The sequence below is a fragment of the Lactuca virosa genome, chromosome 4 (assembly GCF_052849685.1).
Source record: "Lactuca virosa cultivar CGN04683 chromosome 4, Lactuca_virosa_CGN04683_v6, whole genome shotgun sequence".
In the NCBI taxonomy this organism is placed as follows: domain Eukaryota; kingdom Viridiplantae; phylum Streptophyta; class Magnoliopsida; order Asterales; family Asteraceae; genus Lactuca; species Lactuca virosa.
Window position 1 is genome coordinate 331,168,141 of NC_136429.1, and position 19,938 is coordinate 331,188,078.

At 34.0% G+C, this 19,938-nt stretch overlaps 1 pseudogene; it reads right to left on the bottom strand.

Moving 5' to 3' along the window:
• Positions 1-7,383: 7,383 nt before the first annotated feature.
• LOC145108552 (subtilisin-like protease SBT1.7 pseudogene) lies at positions 7,384-9,926 on the bottom strand (annotated as a pseudogene).
• Between the last annotated feature and the right edge of the window lie 10,012 nt (positions 9,927-19,938).

The following is a 19,938-nucleotide window of genomic DNA, read 5'->3' on the forward strand; positions in this document are numbered from 1 at the left end:
ATTTTGGAACAAATGAGTTTTCTTAACTTAGGTTTTAAGTAAATGGTGTTTTACTTTATTTAAAAATAAAAATTTTGTTTGTGAAAATTGGATGTTACATTGTCCTTTATGATGATATAAAATGAGTCACAAATTTAGAAATACAAGAATATGACTCTGAAAAATATACTCAAAACATCAGATTTGGAATCATCTAACTCCCCCTTAACCCGAGCATTTGGATTTTCTTCAAGAACATGATAAACATCAAGAACTCTATTATGAAATCGTTGAACATTTTAACAACTTCGAGAACATGAAGAACACTTGAATCTTTAATAAGAGAAACATATTTCCTAAAAAACATTTATTTTTCTCTTGTTTCTTTCTTTGAACCTCATTAACAAACAAAATTGTTCCATTTAACATAGTTTTTTTAGGATTCATGACCAAAAGGATGACACATCATTTTTCTAGAACTATCCTTTTCAGCTCACAAAATTAAAGTATCTTTTGTAATTCTCTTATCTTTCAACACAAATCCAAAATATTGCATGAGAGTGAGTTTGTAATTAAAATTTCCAATCATCAGTGTCCAAAAATCATAATTCTTTACTTCTATTTCTAGTTAGATACCAAAAACATCACAAGATCTTGAATATTTCAGGAAAAATAAAGTAAAGCTGAAGAGAGTTCTAAAGAGAGAATATAAGTGTGAAACGAATTTTAGCAGATCTAGAACATATCTATGAATAAAATTTTACCAATCTCTTCTTCAACAATGTTTTTAAAACATGAATAAATAACAAGTTTGAAGAAATTTTTGAATAAGAAACAAGATCCGAAAAACATTCTAGAGAGAGAAAATTGAAACCGAATGAATCAATGAATAGAATTCGATTTCAAGAACAAAATTTCCTTCCAATGTAGAATACTTACAAAACTTGAAGAACAATGTAAGATTCATGAGATAAAGTTACCATTTTTGGATAGTTGACTTGAAATAATTGTTTAAACCTCAAAGATTAAGCTCTGATACTACATATAGGATCTCATTGAAATGACATAACTGAATTAGGAAGAACCAACATGAATTAAACAATTAATTTTCAAGTAAACTTTTTAAAACTTTTGTATATTATCAATTTGACTATGAACTTACAAAAAACTTTGAGGGTTTAGCTCAACTTAAACTAATTAGGAGCTTATGGGAAGGGTGTTAAGACTAATGACATTATTAAACCTATATATAGGGTAAATACAAGGAATCAAATAATAAGAAATCTTTCTAACACTTCTATAAAACATTTATCTACATATATATATATATATATATATATATATATATATATATATATATATATATATATATATATATATATATATATATATATATAACCAAATGTCACATCATCAGAATCTATATTTCTCAACTCAACAAAAAGACATTGTGGCAATCCAAATGTAACACTTGGTTTTGGAATTGCTTCGTCGCTCGGGGCTGCGACCCAATCATCAGTTGTCATAAGGCTTAGGGCCTAGTGAAAGGAAGGTTTTGGCCCATTTCGGATATGGTTGTCATGGTATAAGTGATCCAAGCGTTCGATTGTGTCTGCGGAGGTCAGGGGTATGATCGTAATATGATATCTCGGTCTTTTTAGAGTTTGAGTTTTGTTTCGGAGGTTTTAAGGTTTGGGTGTGTTGTTAGGAGCGTAGGGATTATCGCCACCTTTTCGGGGATATAAGGTTCGTTGGAAACAGACTTAGGATGAGGGAGTTATGGTATTTTGAAGATATTGACAGATTTGGCCCCTAATGGAAATATTTGGCAGATCTGTCCCATGCATGCAAGGATGTATGTGCGTGTTTGGTTGGGTACGCCCAACGTATAAAGATAAGTGGTTGCGGGTGGTTTGTGAGTACGTCGGGCGTACTAAGGGGTACGAGGGGGCGTACTCCCTTCAGAGCTGAGTGAGCTGAGTCTGATCACGAAGAAATGGATTTCGATCGCATGATTCGAAGATCGGATTTTTGAGCTACTACTTTAGAGTTAGGATAGATTGCTTAGGAATATGTAATAACATAGTTTTCATTTGAATTGCGTTGTAAGGACAAGTTTTTCCGCGTTTTATAAATAAATGAAATTTTGAGTTTTATCTTATTTATTTATCCTTGTAATGTTATTTGTGAAAATTGATGTTTGTATGTTTCTATTATAAGCAATAATAGTGGATGTGATTTTTAGTTATGTTATTTGTGGTAGTGTCATAATTTTCTAAGTAAGGAAAGATTCCCATCGCCCAAGTTTCAATTGGACAGAAGATTGGAATCATATGATTTGAGTCATGTGATGTATGGAAATCTTGTTACTTTGAAAAATTAAGACTAATTCCTTGTTCTCACAAGCATGAGAGTCAAGTGAAGGACTAGGAGATCTAGTACACATTGTTGTGCATTGGACAAGTCCACCACAAAGAACGATAAAAATATTTGTCATGATTTGCTAAAAGTTTAGTAAATGTGGTTATGCTTAAAAGATTAAGTATGATTCTGAATCATTGGAAAAGTTTCAATGAATAGCAGAACGAATAAGAAGAATCAATTAGGCAGAAAGATAAAAGTTTCTCCAATCTGAAAAGACGGGAGAGTACTTAAGTATCGTGTTTTATGATTAACTTAGTGATTATGAAACCGTATCACAATTGATCCTCTAAGGACACCTTAGTGCACTAGTATGGCTAAGAAGAGGAATCAGAAATTGTTGAAATGGTTAAATCAAAAAGTGAATCATACTTCGTTCCAAAAGGTCAAGTCTTAGAGTTATACTCCAAGATTGTGTATTGAGTGACATGTCTTAAGTAAGTAACACATCACAAAATGTAGAGTAGAAATGTTTCTCACTCTTGCACATTTAAAAAAAAGTTGGTAAGTTGTGATGTCTTGGATAAGACAAAGACCAACTAAGACCAATTGTGTGTTGTGTGTTTGTCTTGATAAGAATCCGCACTAACTCTTGGATATTTGTTTGTCAGGGAATGTTCTTTGACAAGAGAATCTTATATGTCAAGAGATTAGTGGGAGTCTTAAAGATCTTGAAAAGGATTTCAAGAACTAATCAAGTGTAAACCTATCGCTTTGACATATTCTTATTTTTGTGCCATTCCAGTTAAGTCAGCTATGCATGTGATTTCTATGAGTTTTCATTTGAATGCATAAAGGCAAAGCACCTTAATCAATGAAAGTTCATTGATCTGTGTGGGTGAGTTGCTCAACTACTTGGAAGACATGGTAGGACCTTGTGCTGCAAGATGGCAAGAATTAAGATTGAACGAGTTCAGTCCATATGAGTTTGGATTTGTCACAAACATTGTCTTATGATTATGACAAATTCACATGGATAGGAACACATACACCATAAAATCTAAGTGGTAAGGTTTCTCTCCGCTTCATGAAAATGATTGTGAGGAAACGCTTTCACTAGGAAAATTTTAAGGAGATAGCGATTGTGTAAATTGCATTCTCAAATTCGATTATGATTACGACATCCGTCTTCATAGTTCGAATTGTGAGATTTAGCAATTAGTCTAAACATTTAGGACTTATTGCTATAAGTTTTGAATTAGTTTAGACATACATATAAGCTATCTAAGGAAAAGTGTATGAGTTTGAGAAGCTTAAATAAAGGCTTATTGAAGCATATTGTATTAGAAATATGAACTTTGGAAGTCAATAAGTATTGATTTCTAGAAGTCCAACTGCTCTCTGAATACGTGTCAAAGCTAATGGGAGCATAAATGTTATGCTGGTATGGATATAATTATCATGTTAGTGGGAGATGATTATTATTTTAAGTGTTGCAAGTTAGCAATATTAATTATAGAAAACAAAACTTTCACTTTGCAAAGTTGCAGGGGTTGAAAAGTTGTTTTGCTATAATTAAGGGAGAGAATATTATACTTCATTTCAAAATCTAAAAGCTTGGATCGAGAAATTTTAATCAAATTTAGTCAAATGACATATATAAATGTTATGTTGAAAAGATTCAACATAAGGGAACTTTATATATGGCAATATTATAGCAAGAAACTGGTAAAGTATCACGTTTTTCATGAATCGTGTCCCATACGCTTCTGGTATAGGATCGATTGCATATGTTGTAATATTCGACCGTTCTAAATTTTCCAAATGCCTAGGGCATTAAGAGGGAAAAGGACCAGAACCGGATATGACTAAAATAATTAAACAACCGTCAAGGACAATCTAAGGTTCGCCAAGGATTGGTCACTTGTGGGAAGTTGGAAGTATAGTAACGAATGGACCATAATGACATTATTATGATTAGATATGATTCTATTAATAATGAGTTGTTGTATGGAAAATATGGAAATGTTTCCATATTGGGAGTTGGATATCAAGAATCTATGTCTAGATTAGAAACTTTTGTGCAAGAAGGATGTTCAAAAGAATGTACTTTGAATGTGAGACTTCACATCTATGGAATTGCCTTGTAACAATCTCCAATAGAGCACTTTGTAATATCATTGGAAAAGTCTTGGTGGCTTTGGTACTGTGACATTACGAAGGGATCATTGCATAAAATGTTAGAATCTAACATATTCTAATAGTGGCAAGAATTTGGTATCCTTACACTTATGACAAGGATTAGGAATTATGAAATGAGTATCATTTGAAATGTGTTCAATTGATCTATTTCACAAAGTAAGGACCATAGGTAAACATAGTGTGCATGCTTGGAGCATGGGACAACTGTTGTTATAATTCAAGTAATAAGTTGATTATTCAAACATTATACAATGAATAATGAGTAATCAATATGGTGATTAAATAAATGTGTTTTATTTATACTCAAAGGTTTGGGGCCATATAGGATTAGTATTATTCTTGTGTTTCACTTTGCATGTTTTGACTTCCCAAATAATAAGATTATTCAAACCATCCACAGTCGATAAATACTTTGGAAGTAGGTATTGAAGCTATACTGTCATGAATCCGACTGTAGATTGTCTAAAGCGTTTAGACAATGAAAAAGTCTGTTGCAATGTTCATGAGTACTCCTGAAATAAGATTTGAGTATTTGATTAAACCCACGCTCACTTGAATCACTTCATGGATTTTATCACGAGTGATTAGTGAGACGATAATATCTTATATTCTTGAAACCGAGACATGTGAGTTGTAATTTAGAAGTCGGTTGCACATTGATAATATGTAAACGCACCAGTAACTTGGTGTTATAAAACATATTGTTGTGTGTGATTTGATGAGTAGATACAAGCGAGCATTTGAGTCGAAGTTTATCCATTCCTTTTACCCAAAGTGGGATAAAAGTGATATATGTGGGCCCCTCGATGATTTAGTGATGACACCCTAAAGCGCTTGGCCAAGCCATGACTGATTTGATTTGTTCAATTAGTCAGTCGTCATAAATCGAAAATCGGGAAACAACACATGAACAGAGAGTATGATTAAAATCCATGTCTCAGTTCATACGATATCTAGAATGGAGGAATATATGATCCCTTATCTAAAGGATGCGCTTCTGATAAGATCAGAGTTGACAGCGGCTTTTGAAAGCTAAGATTACTAATCAGGTTCTAAAGTCGTACTTGCAAATAGTTATTAGACTTATCCAAGTGGGAGACTGTTGGATTAGGTGTCTAAGCCCATAACTATTTTGATATGTACTTGACCCGATTATGAGCATGGTCCTTTTGGGTTGTCTTCACCATAACAACTGATAGGATGAATTAATGAGAAAGAGGATTAATTATGATTTATTAATATATTATGTGAATAATATATTAAAAGAGAAATCATATTGTTTAATTAATATTGATCAAGAATTAATTTAGAATTAATTTTGTAGTCAAAAGAGATTAATTAAATAAAGGGGACTGATACTGTAATTATAAGATAGTTACAAAGTTGGGCTTAGGATCCATAAGGATGCAATGGATAAATTCTATATGAGAGTCCATATAGAAATCGTCCAAGGGCCTTCTGGAAGGATCCACTGGACTGCTTAAGGACTAAGCAACTGGATTAGGGTTTCCTAGTTGATAACCCTAGAAGCCTAACTATAAAAGGAACCCTTCAGGTCATCAAATTCGTACCTAACACTTCTAAGAGAACCCTGGACGAATTTTGTGCCTCCTCCTCCCTCTCCTAAGTCATATTGTTGCTAGTGGTGTTTGTGACTCCATTAGAGGTGCAACATTTGAGGCACTAAGCTTTCAAAGGTCAAAGATATTCAAGGAGAACTTGTTATTACTACATAACAAGAAAGGTAAGATCTAAACCCTAGTTTATATGTCAATTTGATTGTTGTATGCTAGTTCTTAGGATCATTGCTTTGATATTCAATGTTGTTGTGTTCATAGTAGAAAACCTAGATCAAAGCAATTAGGGTTGCATGTAGACCATATGAATGATGTAATGCCCAAAACCCATGAATGTGGTATTTGGGGAACTCACTAAGCTTCGTGCTTACAGTTTGTGATTTTCAGTTTCAGGTATTTCCGGTTCGAAGGGAAATGACCCGACTTGATCGCAGCGCATACACCCGTGTTTTTCGCAATATGTGATCTTTGGGAATGAACTCTGATAAATGATTTGTATTGAAATGTTTGAGTATGTTTTGAAAGAATTACTCTAGTGTTTGAATATAATAAAAATGAAATTTTTATCTTTGATTTTTGGGATGTTACACCAAACGATTGTAGTGTTGCTATAAAGTATGTATAATGATAGGTTAGAACATGAAACAATGTAGTTGTTTGATAAAATACGTGAAAGAGGAACTATAAGCGAGGCTTATCATCTATACAATGTTCGTGAAAGACTATTTCAAGACTCAACAGTTTGAAGATTAAGAATTTTTCCATGGTGAGTGGAAAAATAATCGGAAAAAAAGACGGTATGGGTGAGGTTTTGGGTAAAAAATAATAATACAAGATAAAGAAATAGGATTAAGGGTATATTAGTTATTTTATAGGTATTTAACCATTTTTAATTAACAATGTTAGTCATAAGGTCCGACTATGTGTACAGTCTAAAAAGGATCATCCGTGTTAAAAACTAACCTAAAAAAACTTGCAATGTATTTATTTATTTTTTGAACATAAGACCATTTATGTAATTTTGTCTAAGAATAATAATAGTATGGAAGGCCATATCCCTTTTTTTCTCGCCAAGTCACTCAAAAATACACGTTGCACAGATGAAAGTAATTAATCGGCTAATTGACTTGGTTTGGAAAAAGATAATGCAAAATGGCTTTTATGATTTATTTTATGGATTTTGGAAAAGTAAACCAAAGTATACTACTTTTTGCATTTGGCCAATATTCTATAAAGAAAAATAAAAAATCTATGTAACCATAGAGCCAGGGAAAATACATTGCTTGGCCACGATGAATATTACAATATTTTTTCGGTAATCACATCCAGCTAAAAGCTATTGGGCTATTTACAACATATTTTCCTCCATACCATGCTAGACAAGCAAAGCTTTTAGTCCCCGATTGCATGGAAGTAGCAGTAAATGTGACAGTATATGCCTTCTTCTCACCTTGCTTGACGAACGTTAGCTTATCAGGCTCAACCGTGATATTCACAGCCGGCACCTTTGATGATATTGAAACCTTGTAAGTTGCTGGATTGCCCACATTTGTCAGACTCCTTCTATACTTAACAACGGTTGGCCCACTGCTTCCATTATCTTTGATGGAATCCGTAAGCAAAGGCACTGCAAAAGACGGGTAGTTAAGATCTTCTACCCTGTTTTTCTTTCCACATTTAAAGTTTCCACCTCCAAACATCTTAATTGAAGCTGAGCTATAATTCAAAGCACAAAGAAAGCTCAAATAGTCGTTAGCAGAAGCATCATAGACCAGACCAGGGTCAAGGGCTCTAACCGGGTCAACATGCCCTGAACCATGGTCAAACGGGGTTGATGGTCTTCCGGTTGCAGCATCTCTCAAGCCTTCACCATTTTTATACGAGCTATATGCGGTGGTCATAAGCGCTGATCTAATAGCCGCTGGACTCCATTCAGGGTGGGCAGCCTTTATCAGGGCGGCTAACCCACTTACGTGTGGGCACGACATCGAGGTTCCAGTGTCGAAGTTAAATTCCACTCGCTGAGGGTCTTCGGCTAACCCGGTTGGACTGACTTTTCCGGTCCAACCTGCTAGAATGTTAACACCTGGCGCTATTAAATCAGGTTTGAGTATCGCTGCTGTGATGGGATTGGGACCTCGAGAGCTAAATGATGCGACAACTGGTGATGGTTGGATTCCTAACTGGGTCCCTCCAGATGCAATCGTAGCCGTTGGATTATTATCCAAGGATATATACCTTTTTATTGCATCGCCAGTTCTCTCACCTACGGCGGCGGTTGGTAGGACATGTGGGTCAGCCATGAGTTCTTCCCCAAATGTATCAGGGTTAGCTAGAATCATTCCAGCACCTCCAGCTTTCTTCACCACCTTGCCCTTCTCCAACCTTGAAAATTCCCCACGTTCACACATCACAATCTTGCCGGCAACTTTTTCCGGTGGCAACGAATCCGGCGTACACAGGTCACCAAAAACCAATGGAATCAATGTACGTGATAAAGGTTTTCCAGAGTAAAGTGACACTCCTCTAAATTTCTTTCCATTTCCGAGGGTAACATAGGCCGGAAAATCACGATCAAGTGTTCCTGCTCCTACTGTAGCTATCCACGGAGCGACATTCGCTATGTTTGAAGGCTCCGGTCCATTATTATCCGCAGAGCTTGCTACAAATATCCCATGTGATACTACCTTGAATGCTCCAAAAGCAACGAAATCATTGGTGTAATCAGAAAGCGTGCCTCCTATCGACACTGATAACACATGGACACCATCGGTGATTGCTTTTTCCATGGCAGCTAATATGTCGCTTCCATGGCATCCCGCAGCCCAACATGCTTTATAAACTGCCAGCCTTGCATGAGGGGCCATCCCACGTGCTGTTCCTTTTGCAAACCCAAAGAAACTAGCTCCCGTGACCATGGAACCAGCAGCTGTAGTTGCTGTGTGTGTTCCATGTCCATCATCATCTACAGGAGACATAGATTCCAATTTTTCATCAATTGGTCCATAAGCTGCGTCATATGCTATCGAGAAGTACCTGGCGCCTATTAGTTTCTTATTACAGCTTGATACATTGAAACCTGTACCAGTCTCACATTCACCTTTCCAGGATACGGGAATTGGGCCAAACCCTGTATCGTCTAGGCTCTTACTTCCCGGCCACACACCAGTATCCACCACTCCGACAATCACATCACCACCTGATTTGGACCCAGAAACGATCATGCCGCGGCTTTGTAGTCCAAGAAACTCCGGTGACCGAGTAGTATGAAGCTTGTATATCACCTCTTCTTGAACCGACAAAATCCCATGCTGCTGTTCAAGTTGCTTCGCTTCATCAACACTTAGCCTGGTCGAGAACCCATGCATAACATAATCATACGCATACAACATATTCGTGGACTCGGAAACGGATCTCATACAATTTGCATACCACTGCAGGTGGTCGGAAAACACTAATGGCTTGACTGACTTGTCCATGTGAACGATATACGTTTTTTGATTGTGTTTTTGGTCTGCTACTGCACAACAGTAACAAAACACCACCGTTACTACCATCATCACCACCTCCATGGGGTTCATCTATCTGATCTATGAGTGTAAGGGTGAGTAGTTGACTATTAGAATATCAGGGTGGTCTTAGTTGTTAAAAAGATGCTAACTGGTAGCATTTGTTGGGGTATTCGTGCGAGGGAATGGACTCACTGTGGTATTAATAAGTGTGTGTTGCTCCTTAGTACGTACGTAGTCTCCTAAAAAGAATATTTTTCTACATTCGTGGGTAGTGTCTAGTACTAAACTAACCCAACAAAATATCTAATACGATGATAATTGTTCGATATTTAGCAAATTTTTCGAAAACAATGTAGATACTACAAAACAAGACACCAAGGATTTGCTGTGTTTGTATAGACGTACTGATCTTATTAAAGCACACAAGATTTAATTTTATGCAAAAAAAAATAAATAATAATAATAATAATAAACAAATAAATAAACAAAAAAACACGATGTAAAAGGGATTTCCTCTTGATCTGGGTTTTTACAAAAGATAAAATTGTTCTTTTCCTCTTCAAAAAAATAATTTTAAAAACTTGTCCAGTATCATGTGAAGGGATAAAGTAAAAACCCTATTATATATATATATGGATATGATTGCATGTATTTGTTAATGGAAAAAAGTTTTTGGTGAATGTCTTTTTGACTAATATTATATGGCTTTAGATAGGACCACTTTGTAGCAAAGAAAGCACCATCTAGCACAAAAAGGATTTAACAAATATTTGAAATTGGAGTGGCCGGGGGTAATCGGGAATGATTCATCTTCCAATATAGATGTTAAATCACTCAACAAAATAAAAACGTGTTTTGGTTTGTAAAATAAGGATTTTTGAATACCAAATTATATAAAAATAAAACATGTTATTTTTTGTGAAAATATCAAATAATCAATTTTACTCTTAAAGTTTCTTACAAGTAATTGTATAGTTTATATGTAAAACTCGTACATATTAAGTTTATAAAACTTGTAAGGTCATGACATAGTAATTATTAAGTGTTATCTTATCTATTTTGGGAACAGACACCTATTCAATGTGGGCAAACTCCTCCCACATAAACATTGTGTTTTCATTCAAAATGTAGGCTTTATATAAATAACTTATTAACTGTAAGCTATTAAACATTGATCAATCATGTTATAATGTTAATTAAGTATTATATGACTTAATTTTTGGTAATGACATTTATCGTTTTGAGTCATAAACAGTGTTATATGACTTAATTTTTCGTAATGACACTTATCGTTTTGAGTCACAAATTATCTCACCACATACAACCTCTTTTAACTAGTATAAGTGAACTAAAACAACGTATAAATCTTATTTCATTTCTATAAGATAAAGAAACGAATCTGAGATCCATAATGAACTCATAACCGAATTAACTGCAACTCGCAGCCTCTGCACCAGCACTAAAAGGGGGCATGTTAAAAGTTCCACATCAACACTTTATCAACGTCGTGGAGTAAATAATATAGAAACATCAACATCTGTTTTCGACTCATCAGACGATGGTTGTAGCTAACAGCCATTGGCGGGATGTATACCTGTATAAATCAGTATCGTCGATCTATACCTGACGTTCCACGTTCCATACAGATTAACGGTTATAACACAAATGACTTTTACTAAGACAAATGGTCTCAATATACACAACAACATAACCCATATAACTTAGGAAATGATCCTATCTCCTATGGCTTTTAGAAACGAATATAACTCATATAGAAAGTCCCGTGTGTGTTGGATCCTAATAACGCGTCTAGGAATCTTAATCCTAAACTTTCCATTATAAGTTCATTAAACACCTATAATTCTTTGATGTTTAGGATTAATTATTGATTTAAGTCTTATAGTATTTGAGATTCATAAGACTTAACATTATAAGACTTAACATATTTTCAAATTTTATTATTTGTCATGATGAAATTTAGACAGCATAACGACTGCTTCTATAACATTTTTCAGGTTTCAACCAACGTGAAACCAACAATTTTCATAATAATCAATAAGTTACATAATTGATACAATACATAATATCTTAGACAACAATTCTTAAAATTCGGAAATCAATCATGCTATCATGTATGATTAATTTCATAATTTAGTAAAAATGATTTATATTTTTATAATAATTAAAGAAATATATATTAAAAAATCATTTTAAGCTCCTTTTTACATAATATCAAAGAATATAATAATAATAGTCGATTTTTGATATTTTAAACTAATCATTTTATATTTTCTCAAACTTTGTTTTTCAACCGTTTAAGGTAATATACTTTCTTTTATATCTAAATATGTTAAATATAATTTTTGATTATATATGATATCTTTTTTTCATACTTTCAACATTTCAAACTTATATATGAAAAATACCATAATCTTTATAAATCACCAAATATATTTGTATTATTATAGCAATCTACTTATAATCTTGTGATTTTTCTTAATATTTATATTCATATTTCACACAAGGTATAAACATATCATATTTTAGTAATTTACTTTAACTTAATAGATTTATTGGAGATTTATCACATTTTAGATTGCTATTTCACAACTTTAACTAATAACAAAGTATGATGCATATTTGGGTATAAAAACTTGTAAATCATCAGTACATCAAAAAATGAGCATATATTCTCCCCTAAAAACCATAAAATCATAAGGGAGGGGCCTCTAAACTCAGATTCGATACGTGATCTCGATCTAGGTTCGTTTATTTGAAGTGTATCGTGAGAACCTCTAAATCAACACTTCTTTGAGCTAAAACAAACCACAGAGATTGTTTTGTATCAATTTACCCGAGAGGGGTAGTTTTTGTAATAATTTAAATAAAAAAGTAGGTTGTTTTGATATAACCTTACAAATGAAGGGTTGTTTTGGTCAAGTATTACAAATGGAGGGGCTAATTTGAACAGCTACAAATGGGAGGTTGATTTGGTCTACAACCACAAATGAGGGGAAATTTTTTTGGTCATTGTCTGATTGGGAGAGGAACAAACAAAAGCAGAAAAATGGGAAGTATCTCTGGTGCTTGATTGAACCAAAGAAGGAGAGAAGAACGGAAGCAGTGTAGATGTTATCGGTCTCAGTGGGTGCAACGAGGGGCTGCTCAAGCAGCTTCTCAACTGCTCGCTTATGCTCCGACAACAAATTGTGACCAAGCGTGTAAAAAAACAAACAGTGGGGAGCAAGTGCGTAACAAAACAAACAGTAGGGACTTTCCGCATTAAAAAATAAGTTAGGGACCAAGCGTACAAATTACCCCAAACCATAGGGACCATTCGTGTAATTTATTCTTTCTAATCCGACAAAAATATAAAGGAAATGGGGCAGGAGGGGCACTAATCTTCAGGGGGTGCTCGTGGGTTTGCTCATCAACCGAATAAGGGGTTAATGCCACCTCTTTGGCCACAAAATGACATCTCCGGTGGGTGTTTTCTCCACCGGTAATAGAGAGAGAGAGAGAGAGAGAGAGAGAGAGAGAGAGAGGACGTTATAGAGGAAAAAGGTTAGTGAGAAAAGGAGGGACAACTTCTATTTAAAGCATTGCAACATTTTTTAAAAGTCCACATTAGCTTTTAAAAGATATTTTTGTGACAACCATCAAATTTCGGTCAAGTCAAAGTCAAACAAAGTCAACTAGTCAAACCGGTCAACTCCATTAACCCTTGTATGATAGGGTTTACGTTATGTAATCACTGTATAATTCGCTATTTTAATGAGAAAACATCATTTGGAAAGTTCATGTGTTTGATTTTCCTTAGCCTTAACAGTGCTAAACAATGAACCAAAGCGATAAAACACTATTGCACAATCATCGGGATTGTGTAGGACACTAAATCATGGCTTAACGGGGTCTATGGACCTTACGTTGCGAAGCCGGACACTCAAAAAGATCACAAACGAAGCCTCTCTCAATCTCATTCAAACCCTACTCAAGATTACTTGACGCTAATAGGATCAAAACTCATACACTACGATATAAATTGACGTTAATAGCAACATTGTATAGTACAACGTTATAACTATAATCAAATTAAATTATGATACCATATTAAAATCAAATCAAAGTATAATGCTCTAATTAAATTTAAAAGAATCAAACTTGAATGCTATAATTAAACTTCAAATCAAAGTAGATTGTTATAATCAAATAATAACTCATCTTTTATAAAACTCCATTTTTATAAACTTTACATTAAATTTTATAAAACTCTATTTTTATAAACTTTACATTAAATTTTATAAAACTCTTATATTAATTATGTAAAAGATGCTTGTGTTAGTGGGAAATTATGAAGACCACCAAAAGCAAAAAGATTATTCCCATGGTCTCCCACTCACACCTCCCATCCACTTTCCTTTCCTTTTTCTCCCAACACATTATTCTCTTCACCACTTAAACCTTCTCTAATCTTTCTCTCACTCTCAATCTCGAAATTTCCTCAAAGAAATACTCATATTCCATCCAAGAACAATCTATTATACTCAAATCTTCATCCCTCTTGAAGCATTCATCAAGGTATGTTGTTAAAAGTTTCCAATTCATACAAGAAACAAATTAAATCCACCAAAATATCTAAAACTCATTTTATGCATAAACCTGATTTTTCTCAGAATACCATCAATAAAATAAGAAGTTCTGGAAATTTTCAGAAAATAACTTATTTTTATTGAATTACTATAATTATTGCAATAAAGTAGGGCAATAATTCACATAAAATACTTTTTGCATTCAATAAATTCTGAGAAAATTATGGGATGACCTATATACTGATTAAACATAATTTATGAAGTTTCATGCATTTATATTACTGTTTACTATTATTTATGATTTTATTGATTAATTAATAATGAAATATATAAAAAAAATACTTCCCATAGTCACAAATATCTGAAACTTATCCACTGAGCTCTACATCATGTTATAAAACTATGGTTAATTTTACAGATTTTTTGAGAATCATTTACTATTTTTCCCGAATTTTGTGTTGTTTAATCATTAAAATATTAAATAAATACTAAAACAGTTCAGAAAAATATACAAATTTTACAGTAATTCATATTGTATGAAATAATGATTTCCTAATAATTTCATAATTTGTCAATACTGTTTACTATTTAAAACTATTTTCCTAAGTATTTAAGCATGTAAAAATACATTTTAATGATTATTTCATATAAATAATTGTTAAAATCTGTAAATAATTATAATTGGGCAAGTTATTATTTTAATAAGAAATTATTAAAATCTGGCCTAAATTGAAAATATAAATTAATTATGCAAAGTATGTAATTCAATTTAAAATTCATTTAACAAATAAATACCTTAATATTATAATCAAAATGAATTATTGTTAATTCATCTAATATAAGAATATGTGTCTAATTATTTGTATTAATACTCCATTCTCGTTTAGCAGTTCCTAAACCAAAACTATTAATTATATTAGGTTCTACGCCATTTTGACCCGAATCGTCTATCGTACGACACACGCATTTCGTTTTGGGACTAATGTGAGTAATCTACCCCATATTTTATAATTTTCAATACTTTTGGGGTGTATCATGTGGTTCTAATATGTTCCAACTTCATTTTATTGTTTTATCACAATTGAGACATTGTTGGGACATTTATACTTGAGTCATTAATTGTATAACTATTGTTTGTTTACGCTACATGTACTTGTAGTGCATTATCATTTTTAGTCTAATCTCCATGACTATGCCCGTATTCTTGAGGTACGTTATGGACAATAATAGCGCTATTGGGTTGACCACCCCGCCTTGGGACGCTAAGGTGATTGATCACACGTGGTTGAGTGTGTATGATGATTAGATGCTCCATCCTATATATATTTATATATATATACATATGTATATATAGGGTGAGGACTTATTGTTGTTGTTATCATTTGTTAATCAATTTTTGATTTATAAACCGTTATCTCAAATACAATTGTTTGCCGACTTCAAAAGAAAACAAATTTCCAATTATAAAGGTTTCAACTTCACCATTTTTCTCTACTAAAATTAGATTACTCACCAACTCTCGTAGTTGACCTGTTTTTACCCATGATGCAGATTTGAAGAATGAAGTTGATGAAAAAATAGGTTGTGCCTTAGAAATCCACAAGACTATTTAAATTTGATGTAATAAATGTTGTTCATATTTGAATTTGTATTTGTATGTTGTGGATCTTGTTTGCATACTTAGTACTTAATTGAATTTAATCATATTAAAACATAGTTGTCATGAGACTTTGAACAATATATCACGCCTCGATCGATTCCGACAAGGATCGGGGTGTGACAGATTGGTATCAGAGCCCTTGACTATAGGGAATTAGGTTAATTGCCTTGACCTAGTCTATAGCCTCTAGGGTCCTCTCGTATGCTAGTTTATAAAATGCACACACAACTGCATGCAATTCGCACTTAGAAAATCCTAGGAATACCTTTGTGTGTTAATTGCTCCCTTATGTGCATACGTATTACTCCTGACACTTATATGTGTGCATACACTTGTGAATATTCTCCACTTTCTCTGAAAATCACACACATACTCAAGTTGTTTAACAAAATGTATATACATATATGTATTCCTTAGAGCTCATAGGAAATTCAAAGTCATCCACTCTAGTTGGGTAGGATCATAGTAATGGACGCGTAGTAACTGGAAGGGGGAGGTGCCGGTAGCTCGAAAGTCCTGACTAGGTAAGCATTCGTATACATCCCAATCAACCGAGGGACTAGTTTGCTTATCTGGGGACCAAAGGCGAGAGTTCCCAAACCTATAGGCCAAAGCGCGTCATTCACATTACTTTTGAGTCATCAAAATACCCGACCTTATCAAACGTATCCGAAAGGATACACTCCAAAATGGCCAACTCATTGGACTATTAAGTTCCCTAATGGGCCTAGAAGTGGGAAAGAAATGTGAAAACTTAGTTTTGTGGGGGCCCACGCAAGTGCTACATGTTTCACATTTAGTAACCATGGAAAGCCCAAAAGGTGCCCAACACTCCTAACCATGGCCCAACAAGTGTTTTACAATTATTTTACCCAACAATGTCTAAAAAAAAACTTTATTTCCCTAATCAATTTACAAATAACTCACAAGTCCATATGCGTGTTTCTCATAGTTGACATGTTCCTTGTTTGGTTGTGGACTTAGGGTAGACTCATTAGGATCAACAGTCTAATAAAATTTTAATTACACATAACTGGGGGCATGTCGAGTGAATCTTAGGAGTGGATCAGACATGGAACAAATCACAAGATTATAATCAAGTTATTCCTACTAAATTCATAAGTCTATTTATATAGACCTCTGGTATAGAGTCGTCAGCGTAGTCGTGTCGGCAATCTAGAATATAGCTAAATACATAATACAAACTATAATACCCAAATTATACAAAATTTTCTGCATAAAAAATCAATAGACAAACACAATGAAACTAAAAAGGGTATCAATCTATCAAGAGAAAAACACATACAATGTAGATTAAAATCCACTAAATATAACAAAATGGCTAAAAGAAAAGGTAAGGACTAAGGATTGTTAAGTCCTCTCTTCTTATAAATAGCTTTGAAGCAAGCTTGCCTAAGCTTCTTTGTTCTTTCTGTCAATTCCATACCTGGCAATTTCTCCATCATCTTCTTGTGCCCTGCTAACGTCTCTACCTCCTCCTTTAATCCCAACTCCTAGTTTTTTTAGGTAGATGCAATATATTTTTCGTGTGAGTTCATAAAATTTACAATGAGTTAAGTTTATGTAAATATAAATCAGAAATCGTAGTAAAACAATTGATTCGATGTGGCATATGCCTAGGGCCTATGTTTATGTTATAAAGAAACTAATAATTAAAATTTTAGAAAATACCAAAACTACTTTGGTTACCAAGTGCATGCATACATGCATGAGTAATGTATAGAAGGTTATTATTGTAGTTTACCTTGGCATTTTGAATGAGGGATTGAAGGCTCTTAAGTTTTCTATGAGGCCATCTGTTTATGTTTAGCTCTCTGCATCTTTTCTTCAACAATGTTAACCCTATCCCTAGTTCCTTTGCTGCCATGATTATCGGCATCTCAAAGTACTTCGCTATCTCTTCAAACTCCAATGGTCTCAATCTATTTACCACCTTCCGGCCACCGTGATCAGTGGTGGGAGCACTAGAACTACCTGTAGCCTCACCACCAGATTTACAGTCTTCACTGAAACTAACCAATGGTAAATTACCATCCTCCCAACAATCCCATAAGCTTATATCTTCAAGGGGATCCAAATCGTGAAACTCATTTCTAGAAATGATGTTTTGATCTTTGTTAAGTACTGTGGAAACGTTCTGATCGAGCACTTCATGCAATTTTTCCGACAACTCGTAATCAGGATGGTCGAGCCTGTCACCACCGCAAAAATCCAAAAACTCAAGATAATCAAATCCAACACGATGGAAGACTCTTTTTTATCACTACAAATCCAAACCATGTTTTGATCAATATAGACAAAATCACTTTTTTGTGCGAAAGATGGGGTAATGAGTGACGTTTATATATACCTGAAAAGATCTTGATGATCAAAGTACTGAAACCAATCGAGGTCATCTATGGGGCTTTGATGATCTGCAGGTGGATCCATTTGTGAGGGAGAAGTTAAAAGTTGCGGTAAGAATGTGATGATTTATATAAGTGAAGTGGGAGAAGTAATTAATAACAAATAAAGAGGAAATGAATATATATGGTCTTTGAACTGTAACCTTCTTCTTCAATTCACACACATATACATATATGTTGCCGCAAATTATGACTTATGTGCCTCATGCATTTAATACATCACATGCCTACCGCATATTCTTGACTTTGAAGCTACGTACTAGTTTCAAATTTCCCCAGTAGCACACTTTTCATTAAAAAGTACTCCAAGTCTTCACACATGAACCAGTTAGAAAGTACTCCAAGTCTTCACACACGAACCAATTATAAAGTACTCCAAGTCTTCACACATGCAAATTATGACTTGTTTGTCGCTATAGGTAACTAATAAAATTTTATTTTTTAACCCCTTAAATATCAGTACAAGCTTCTAACCTCGACGTTTAAATTCAAAATTTCTTTTTATTACTAAAACTAGCATCGATTCAAGTATATAAACCATGAATCTTGAGAACACGGCAAAACCCAAATAAGTCTTATCATCTATGTAAAAAAAAAACTCAGGGTTTTTTACTAGTAAATCTATCAGTGGCGGAGCTTGAACAATTAACTTGGGGGGGGGGGGGGGCGAAAATATTATAAACTGAAATTAAAATTAAAAAAAAAAACAGATTGTTTTCTACAAATAAACACCAAAAACACCTAGAAAAAGAATTACAACTCAGCCCGACAGCCTTTAATGTCTTTAAAAACATATTATGAATGATATATTAGTAAGCAGACAACAATTTCTCTTTCAATGTTTTCATCTTTCCCATGATTATATCTAGAAAAATCAAAATGAAGGAACAATTGATCCAATCAAAACAAAATCAAATTCAAAATTAGAACAATAACCAATAACTCATTTAACAATAACCAAATCAATCTTTGTTGTCACTTTTCAGTTTTGTTTGAAGCTGACAAGCTGTTAAGCATAACCAAATCAATAACCAAATCTATAAGTTCATAACTTATAAATCAAATTGGCAAATCGCCAAATCGCAAATGACAGTCAAATTAAAAGGAAACTCAGTAAGACAGTAGTAACGCATAAATAGGCAACAAATTGACAGAAAACAGCAGCAGCAGTGCAATACGCCAACACCAACAATCAACAATCTTACAATCAGAAAAGAAAGAACATCTGAACAGGATTTGGGTCTCGGGATTACATACCTGATTTCTGTGAAGTGAGAATGGGGACTTGGGCACTTGGCGATGGCGATTGGCGAGAGTGAGACCAGGCGACTGACTTGGCGAGACAGCGACAAACGAACAGCAGGCGAGATAGGCAGCGGATTGGGAAAATGGGGATGAATCGATTTTGATTTCTTGATACCGCTTGGTCGCTTGGAGAATTGGGAGTATTGGACTATTCTGATTAGGAATCGGGAGGGGCCAAAACCCAAGTTTAAAGATAGCAGGCTTATAACTATTTTATTTTGAACTACAATTCCTACTTCTAGCCCAATAATACTACTCCCCTGGAATCTATGAGGGCTAGTGTAAACATTATGGTCATATATCATTAAGATTCTATGGACTTAGAAT